Below are 10790 nucleotides of genomic sequence, written 5' to 3' on the forward strand. Positions count from 1 at the left end.
TTTAAAAGCATGCTAAAATTGATAATGATAGAATGATAAAGATAGAAGAGCGTTGCTGATTTGTTTGATTGACGATTTTTTGACTAACTTTTTTGACAAAATTTTCAAAAGTCGAATTTTTTTCAACAAAAATGGCATATAATTTGCTTTTTCTGGTTCATTTTGTTTAAGTTTAAATTAGAGATCTAGAAAACGCTGACACAATATCTGTTAACTCCAAAAGAGAGCTAGTTGAATTTTGGCGCCCTATAAAAGTTTTCTGCATTTAAAACTTTCACTCATATAAAACACCAACTAATCTTTGCAGTGCTTTTTATTATGTATTTGCTCCTTGGTTTTGCTACTACGAGTTTTCATGCAAAAATTTGTAAAAGTTTGTCAACTTTTCCATTTTTGTTCTGTTTTTCCTCATTTTTTGTGTTATAAAGTTTGGAATCATTTTTTTTTAGTTTAACCTCATTGTTGAGAGATTTATTTAACGTTTTGTTGAACCGAACAAAATTTCCGCTGTTCCATTCATTTTGACTGATGTCTCTAGGGCTTTTTTATTTAAGTTTTTCAGATGTTGTGGGTTCTAAATTTTTTTCAATGCTTTTGGTTTCGTTTTGTTGAAATTTTGAGATAGTTTTTTATAGAAAAAGATTTTATGATTTTCCATGGAATGCAGGTGGAGATCTATTTTTCTTTATTATTATCTTAAAAATTTAATGGCTTCAAAAATGTGGTTTTGTAATATTGTTTGTGAAATTTTTCAGTATTTAATGTTATTTAGTAGTATTATTGCTTAGAATCGATGATAACAAGCGCAATTAGTGTTCTAAGCCATTTCAAGATCAACTGTCGATTCTTTTAGTTGAAAGCTTCTTATGAATTTCCTTATGAAAAAAAAATTGTTCATAAAAAGACAATGAATTTTTGAGCATTGCGAATCTTCTTTCTGTTAATCTGTCGCTTAATTTCTCTTTAGACAAGTCAAATCCATCTTCTATTTAATTAAACTTTGTTCTTCTTAATTGAATTATTTTCATCATATGGTCTTTATTCTCTTTACAACGAGTTTTCAAAAAAAAGTTCGTGGTTCTTGCTTGTTTGCCCATGTTCTTAGTTTCTGGTTTTCTTTTCAGATTATCATAATATTGGGCGCTTCTGTTGCAAATGAAAAATAGGTAATTGTAAACTTTTAATGTTCATAGGGAACAGCTTATTGTTTAATTGACTGGGAAACCGTTATAGTGCAAATTTTGAATTTTTAATTTTTGCCTTTATTTGTCGTTGTTTTCGTTGTCGTTTGGCATGTTCTGGAAAATGAAAATTCTCAATCGCTTTCTATGGAAATGAAACTGAGTTTCTCAGTGATTTAAGTTGATACATAACGTTGATAATTAGATTGACATTAAATTGTTCCAAAAAAACTTTTTTCTAAGTTTTGCCCTTTTACTTTGTTTTGCCGACTTGTTATTAAGTCGCATAAAGGAAAAATCTCATTTTTTTCTAATGAAATACTGTTTTACATTTCTTCAGTATAGTTTTTATCTGATGCCATTTTGATATGGCAACTAATTTTTTTAAAAATGGACAACGGGTTTTGGTCGTATTAATATCTGTAATTATTTGATTTTTATCGCGTTTTTTTCTGGTAGTCACATTAATTACAGATCTCATTGGCCCTTTAAGGCATATTGTTTTATTCTTTTCATGTATTGTTGAACGATACAGTGTTTTGTATCTCTTCCTGTTTTGGCTAGACAATTAAGTGTAAAATCTAGGTGAGTGGGGTCGGATCATTATGTGCAAACGCACATTACCGAGCCTTCTTGTTGCATTCAACAATCGTAAAACCATCAAGAAAATATACTGGCCATTAATGTGATAGTTTCTTGGCATCAACTTCCCAGACTGAAATACTAATTAGCTTTTATTGAATAGCTGTTTTATTTCACTTGTAGAAGGCTCCGAGAAACAGGTCTGGAAAGTAAAACTATTCTAATATTGGAAGAAGACGAGACATTTTTTTCTTATTTGTCTTAAGATTCTGGATCACAGAGATCAGATCATTTTTTTTCTTTTGCTGTTCTGAGATCAAAAGAACTGCATAGCGAGGGCAGTGTTCGGTTACTTTGAAGTGTGGAATTCAGGCTACAACCTTTTTAGCCTGAATGAATTGCAAGAAAACTGATTTTTCTAAGTTTTAGGATTTGCATTACGTTCAAAGCCGGAAACGGGCTACCCGACTTCATAACTGAGTTTCGCAATTTGTTTTTACCAATTTCCACAATGATGAAATTCCACAATATGTGTTATTAAACTATACGGTTTGTAGCTATTCATACAATGAAATGTCAATAATATTAATCGGAAGAAAATGCCTCGTTATTAATGGATATTAAATAGAAGTTATTATTTTGGGAAGCTATTTCAAATTTTTGCGCAGATTGATTTTTCAGTTAACAGTTTGATTTCGAAACGAGCTCGGAAAATTACAATAAACTTGAGAAAATCTTCAGAAACGGATTTCAAGCTACCAGCTTAGGTAGCTGTACTCCGGGATTCTTAGACTTTCTCATATTGCGGAATTTGGGTGTTTGTTTCCTTTCAAAATAGCCTAGCTTTTGAATGTTAACGAATTGCGCAAAGTTAATGTAAATCCCATGTAATAGCATAGCCAAACAGAATTACGTTACTTTTTCGGCCAAGTTAACAAAGGCCCGTCCAAGTGTGAATGTTGTGTAATGTACGTTTTAAAACCTGATTTCATCGATACTTATTTTGTTGATAAGAAGAAATGACATACCGAGGTATCTCCGTACGAATCTGCGAAATGCGTTGTAGTTCTCAAACGAATTGGTGTCATGTGATAAATAGTGAGATGAGTGGTAGTCGACAAACTGGACCATCATAACCTCCAGACCAATTCCTGGGCCAGTGACGAAGAAATCAATCAGTGATAGAAGAAACACAGGATAGTTTTGTAGCTCTCTCAGTTCTTCAGAGAAAATGAAGCAGAGTACAAAGTAGAAGCTTAAGATAGCCGCCAGAATTGCAAAGAGCCACTGAAAAACAACTTTAACAGTTTTTTTTTTCAATTAAAAAATGGATAACGAAAAAAGATACTTTCAGTATAAAAATTTTCCTAACAAATTTGACTATATTCCATCTAGTTGGGCTACTTACTGTCTGGTTTCATTCAGATTTAACTCCATTCAACTCATAACTAATTCCTATTTTACTAATTAATATAACCCAATTAGGGGACAGTAAACTTAGACAATTCAATGTTTCTCTGTTGCTCGATGAATGAAAGATTCTACGTAAGAGAGAGAATCAGAGAGTTGTCTTTTTTGGGTTTCAATACAATCAGATCAAAAGAAAAATGGTTTATTGATGCCCGAAAAAAACATTTTGACATCCTACGGAAAATAGAATTTTCGACAATTTAGAGGAAAAGCCTAAACCGCCTACAAGATTTTCAACAGCCTAAAGGCTTAGGTTTCAACATCTGGGAATTCTACTCAAACTCAAAATTTAAACAAATATTATTTTTATATTAGTGACATGAGTGGTAGTCGACAAACTGGACCTTCATAACCTCCAGACCAATTCCTGGGCCATGACGAAGAAATCAATCAGTGATAGAAGAAACACAGGATAGTTTTGTAGCTCTCTCAGTTCTTCAGAGAAAATGAAGCAGAGTACAAAGTAGAAGCTTAAGATAGCCGCCAGAATTGCAAAGAGCCACTGAAAAACAACTTTAACAGTTTTTTTTTCAACTAAAAAATGGATAACGAAAAAAAAAATACTTTCAGTATAAAAATTTTCCTAACAAATTTGACTATATTCCATCTAGTTGGGCTACTTACTGCCTGGTTTCATTCACATTTAACTCCATTCAACTCATAACTAATTCCTATTTTACTAATTAATATAACCCAATTAGGGGACAGCAAAATTAGACAATTCAATGTTTCTCTGTTGCTCGATGAGTGAAAGATTCTACGTAAGAGAGAGAATCAGAGAGTTGTCTTTTTTGGGTTTCAATACAATCAGATCAAAAGCAAAATGGTTTATTGATGCCCGAAAAAAAACATTTTGACATCCTACGGATAATAGAATCTTCGACAATTTAGAGGAAAAGCCTAACCCACCTACAAGATTTTCAACAGCCTAAAGGCTTAGGTTTCAACATCTGGGAATTCTACTCAAACTCAAAATTTAAACAAATATTATTTTCAAACATTTAATATTTTGTATATGAAATTACGCATCATCAACTTATTTTCTTGCAGGTAAAATCAATATACTCGTTTTCAAACTCAATCAATTTTAAGTTGGCTGAAATTTATAGGAGGGCAAAAGTATAGGTTGCACAAAATTTCAAAGCTATATACACAGTCCATAATAGGTACCCTTATAATTAAAATTGCATTGAAATTTTAAAGCATTCTCAATTTTTCCAACTTTTAGGCCTTTTGTTCTTGTCGGACTCGTTGAGGTGAGGGGGACTGAACTTCTCCAAATGTTCTCTAAAAAAAACTTACAGCTGACTTATAGAAACTTTTTCAAGTTTTCTTCACTTTACGTCACCATGTTATATGACAAGTATTTTTCTGTTGAAATCAAATCAATGTTAGAACCTTTGTAGTTTTGAGCAGGGAAAAAATCAGGTGTGATAATACTATGTTGGAAAGTCTAGACAAAATGTCTCTGAATTTTTAGTTTTCGTTCTCTAAAACATTTCATCGTTTTGTCTATGCTTGGGTCAGAACAACTCATGAGAAGATTAATCAATAAAAAAAACTTTTTTCGTACCCGAAAAAACCAGGGAATTCAGAATTTAATAAGATTAATTGTTAACTATGTAAATTTTCGTTATTTGCTAAAATTCTGCTCAAAGTTTTGTTTTCCTTTGTCTCTCATTTATTCCATGTGGAGAAAAAGTCGTGGGCATGGTCGGAAATGTACCAAATTGGTGTATTTTATCATGAAAAATGTTGTTGCAGAAATTTTCAGCAAGTTTTAGAATTTTAGAATACTTTAGAAAGCTTTAGAATTTTATCAAATCCTTGGTTTTTGCTTAAAAAAATACGTCACTTCTAAACTTCGCTATTACTCGTGTTAATTTTTGTTCTGATTAATTGCACTTCATCATCAAAAAAAAACTACTCAAAATTTATCCAGTGAAAGACTAATATTCTGGAGCTCTGAGAACGTTTATTTATTGTCTTTGATCGTCTTTTTTCTGCATAGTTTCTGTATAGTATTTACATTAGTTTGTTTTCAAGTTCATGTTCTGGTGGTTTTAATTGTGTTAACTTATTATTTAGGTGACCTTGTGTTTTCGAGACGGGTTACTGGCTAAATCCCGACACATTTATTTGGGAATTAACTCCATATGCTGGCGTCAATATTCACATAAGTATCAAGTTTGTTGATGTATAAAGGAGGGCCCAAAAGTAGGAAAAAAAAGTTTTTGAGTTATGTGTATATTCTTAGCTGGTTTTTGTGTAATTAGTTTTTGATACAAAACAAAACTTGGGACGTCCCGATAGCCGCAAACAAAACAGAAGGCAAACATATTCCTTTTTCTTACCAGGTTTTTTGTGGCCAAAATTGCTCTCTATATTATTGTCATACATGTTAACTTCCTTGAGAATTCTAAAAAGGCAAAATTTAGGGTGAAAAGTTTTTTTAGGCATATGTATATTAAAGAAGGTAGAATTTACAGAGAATTCGCTTGATTTTTAAAGCTCATCTCAGTTCTGATCAATTGTTTTAAAAATAATTTGGTTTTTTTCGTTCTTAGATAGCAAACTGAACTTCTTCTTCAAAGCCTTGCAAACATGTTTTGAGAGAGATTAAGCATGTCTGTTCTCTATAGTTTTCCAATTAATTGTGTTTGTTTTAAGGATTAATATGTCACTGAAATTTCTCTTTATTTTGCAGATAGGTTTTCCGATAGATTTAGCAGCAAAACAATTGGCGTGTAAACACTGGTAGCCAAAACTAAAGCTTATTTTGACAGAACTATTTTATTTAAGTACAAAAATTCCTTTTTTAGATTCTTTCATAGTTTTTCAGGTGACTATTTTTCAATTGTTTTCTATTTAAGATTAGAATAGCTTGAAGTGGAAAGCAAAATTGATGAGAGTGTATCACTACCTGGGATGGTGAGTTCTCTTCGTACCCACGTAGAAAATTTTCTCTTCGATATAGAGATTCCAGGAAGGCATAAATTTAAGGTGTGATAACATTAGTTTTTGCTTTCAATTTTGATTGTCTGCAAAAAGTGATCTGCGCCTGTCACTAACTACAATTAATCAAGTTTTTGCAAACTTCAAAATAATTTTTCTTCAAAAATTATTGACAGTGTTCCATTATTTTTGGTAACAGGTTGAGGTGAAAACCTTTGGATTATGGTATTTCAGTTTCTCAGAAGATATGATTTTTGTCACGTTTTGAAACTAGGGTTCGAAACATTTTGCAGTAATTATTTGCATAAACAGTATGCGAAATGTTGAGTATTTGATTTAAGCAAAGCACGTATAGAGATAAAAAATATCGGTTTTAATGTTCAAGAACTCAAAAGCAAGTTTCTCACAAGAATCCCGCAAAATTTCAGCAAAAATTAGGAAGGAAAATTCAGAATGCTGATTTTACAATTAGAGTTGATGGAATTGATGATATGGAAGAATTAGTGAGCATTAGTATATACTTACCAAAGAATACTAAAACCTGCAATGAGGTTTAAAAAGAACTTACGTAGAAAACAAAAAAATTTCTGGTGTGGCAACTTTTGTGTCTCCTTGAACAAGAAAAGATTTTTTCTCCTTAGAAGCAAAGAAAAATCTGGAATAAAATATGAAAAAGCAAATTACATGCAAGCCTTGAATACGATACTAAATTTCGAAATTTAGGAGGGACAAAGAAAACACCATTTTGGTTTCGGAGCCAAAGTGTTTACAATAGAGTTTTTAACAGGCAGTCATTTTATCATAATCATGACCAGAATAAAAGAAGAGTGTATCTAAAAGAGAAGAAAGGAAAGAATCAATCAACATTGGTAGAAATTTCACCACAACTGGTTAAATAAAACTTTCTTGATTATATTTGACGAAATTCTCAATGAGTTGAAAAGTTCGAGCAGAAAAAGAGCAATATCAGGCAAATAGAGCCACTTAAAATTACGGAGTTTTAAATGAAAATACCTACAGAGCATTTCAAATCATCATATGATAAAAAGGTTCTTATCGCAACAACTAGTGATAAGAAGGCTTGAAAATCTCAAAAATGGTTCTACGCACACCAATATATTATATGTAGTTCTAACAAATTGCTCTTTCATGGCACCTGCCACCTGCTTTCCAGATTCCTTTTTTAGTCCATTCCTATATTTTGTTTTTTGTTAATGGGCTATGTTGGAAATTTCCGTGCCACGTTGAGCCCTTTTGTTTGGGTTTTCTCCCAAGTAATTCTATAATTTTTTTCCCAAATACTAACCTAGCTCAGATATTTCGACCAATTAATCGATGGCGAAAACCTAACTAAAGAACGATTTTCCCAATTATGAAAAAAAGTTCAAAAAATTTGGAAATATTGTCGACCATGGTCTTAGAGCTTGTGATGCCCGTTTTAAGCCTCGATAACATAGCCACTATTATTTAGAACATAAATATAAATCTGCTTACCACAACAGCAGTTATAACAGGGATGAGGTTGCCTTCTTTGAAGGAGAAAGACAACCCTACCAGCAGTCCAGTCATCCGGCTGATATCATGTTCCGTGAAGTGGGAGGTGTTTCCTGTCGCTGCGTTCATCAGAGACGAATAGTACCCGCTTACTACGTCGTCTGCATAGTGATTCTCCGACCATTGATAATTATCAGTCATTTTTGTCTAAAAATTTCTCCTCAAACTTGGCATTTTTAATTAGCGGTCAAAAGGATGTAGCTTAAAATTTTTCGTGGAAAGTTTGATTAAGAAAAGAGGACGGCACATTTTTCTTACCTTGTAATTCCTTATTGTCACATCAATTATCTTTTCTTTGCTCTTAGATTTGGTCTTCCTTAAGTTCCTCCCATTTTGTTGTAAAAATGAGGGGGCAATCAGTTCAAAGAACTTCTGAGGAAATATTCCCTGATCGATATGATGTAGAAAAGGGACTGCAATAAACTGCAGTGGGGGTACTATTTAACTCCTTGGCCAAAAAAACGTAATTTACGAATTGGCTGCAATGGGAGGCATTGTGAAGAAATCCCCCCCCCCCTTCCCACCTCCCACCTCTCTACACACCTCCTCTTCTCACATTAGATGTATTTAGTTTTGAATGCCTGAGAAAATTTTGAATACGATGCATTTGACTGGTTTTAGTCAAATATTTTGTGATCTCGAGGCTAATGAGAACTGAATGAGAGTAAAATTTTTTTTGGGTTCAACGCTGTTAGTCTCCTCATGGGGGTTGAATTGATGTAAAAGTGGTATTGTTAGCGTGAGTAAAATAAAACAAGAGCAGGGCTGCAATATGGAAACTTTTTCAATCAGCAATATTCCTCTTGAATAAAGATATGATGGCGGCGAATTAACAAATCTCTAAAACCGTCAGTCAACATCAAATTTTTTAAAATGTCAAATGACACTTGCTAAATCAGTTAATAATGGTTCAAATATCCTCTCTAAACACTCCTATTGCGTTGTCCTCCAATGTTACCCTACTGGTTTGCTTTTCCGTTCGATTAAAAGACATAGGTAGAGTGTTTCGACTAGTGTTTCACTTTACTGTCAAACAGTACTGCCATGTTCAACTTGAAACTTCTAATTACACCAAATGTTTGCAAAAAACGATGTAAATTTCGAATTTCATAAAGTGTAATTCAGCAAAATTATATTCAATTCAATAAAAACACTTTCTGGTGGTGTAAAAAGACGAGAGATGTAGTATACCTGCCTTGGGCACGTTAAAATTTTTAATTTGTAAAATATGCTTACGGTTTTGAACTAAGCTTATTGATATTTATCTTACAACTAACACAAACTCCTAATTTGCATCCTAGATGAAATCAGTGATTTGATCACAAAACGATTTCAGTGCGTGGTAGCTTTTCGAAGTACTTATTGCGAAATCAATCTATCTGCATTATCCAACTAAAATTTCGATCTCTATATCTGTGTGACTTATATTTTGATAACCCGTTACTATAATGTCTGATAACTAAAATTGTGTCAACAAGGAGAAATGGGGACAATTTCGATATCTATATCAATGTGACTTATATTTTGATAACCCGCTACTATCGCGTTTGAGAACTAAAATTTTGTCAACAAGAAAAAATGGGGTCAATTAAAAAAAAAAAATTCTGTCTCACAGTGAACTTGCAACTTCACCTACCCACTAATTCTAGTAATAAAACGTCCAAAATTACAAAAGCGCCACCCAAACACAATCGTCGAGGACTACAATCGTAGATAGCAAATTTTAAAGCCATATTTTGCAAACGAGGGGCAAAATCACGAAGTTCATCACATCTCCTACTGGCAAAATATTTCGAATACTTTTTGTTTTTTTTGAAATTTTTAATGAGCTCTGAGTTAAGAAAACAACAGAAAAATTTACAAACTGCTCGTTTGCAGATGTGTGTAATTTTGGCATACGCTAAAGAGCAGTAATACGAGCAAAAACGTTCATTTGCAATGACATATTCAGAAGTCGAGCTGTTTCATAAAAGTAGAGCTGCATATTACATTAACTGTCCCATATTGCTGTATGCAAACTATTAACTAATTGCTAGTGTTTTAGGAGCAATGGCATACCTTTCAGTACCCTTGAACGTTATTTTATTCGTAAAACTGCTATATTAAAATTTGCTAAGCTTTTTAAAACGCTAAGCTTTTAAAAACGCATGCTTGTAAAAAAAGTTTATTATACAAATGCTGCCGGCATTTGTTAGTAGTGATTTCACTCGGCTCGTGACTTCGTTTCAAAATTATTTTGATTTGATTCACCAGAAAACAGCAGTCTAATACACAAAAAAACTAACACAGAGTGCTTAGCGATAAGTTTTGCTAGTTGTTGGTTTTGTTCTCAATGAAAATGTGATAAGTGTTCAGCTTTGTAGGGTAGCAGATGTTGGATTTCGAGGACAGATGTCTCCAACTGACATAAATTTTGAAATAAAAAGTTTTAACCTGAGTCTAAACAGTGCATTAATTTACAACAAATTCAGTTAACCATCCTGCTACAAATTCAGTTGCAGTTACAATTTATATGCTAAAACTTTTCTGCTGTATTAGTCTTAGAACCGATATTGACAACAATGGCAGAAAGTTAAAGAGTTTGATTGATCTACGGTTGCAGCGGAGCAATTCACATTAAGAAGAATCGAAAATTTTATGAATGACGTTTATAAATTAACCGAATGATGCTTTCCAGTTGCAGAAATGTTGTGAAGGTGCAAAAAATTCAATAATCATCAAATGCAGCCAAATACAAACCTGCAAAAATGCTTGACAATAACTTTCAACAACAGCCCTAACCTTCTGATTTTGGTTTTGGATAATTTGATGCTGCGACTTAAGATTTAGAATGAACATCACATTATAGAAGAAATATATTCCTATGACAATCGGCGTTAAAAAATTAAGCAGAATTTTTCTTATAAAAAAATCAGTCAGAGCAACGATTAGTCATTATAAAACCACAGTAATTTTTTTTTCTCAATAGTAAATATTACAAATTCTCTACCTGTGATGATCATCTAAAGCATTTAAACTCTGTCAAAATGAAGCATATAACTTATGCGG

The sequence above is a fragment of the Convolutriloba macropyga genome, chromosome 4 (assembly GCF_964194025.1).
Source record: "Convolutriloba macropyga chromosome 4, txConMacr16.3, whole genome shotgun sequence".
NCBI lineage: Eukaryota > Metazoa > Xenacoelomorpha > Acoela > Convolutidae > Convolutriloba > Convolutriloba macropyga.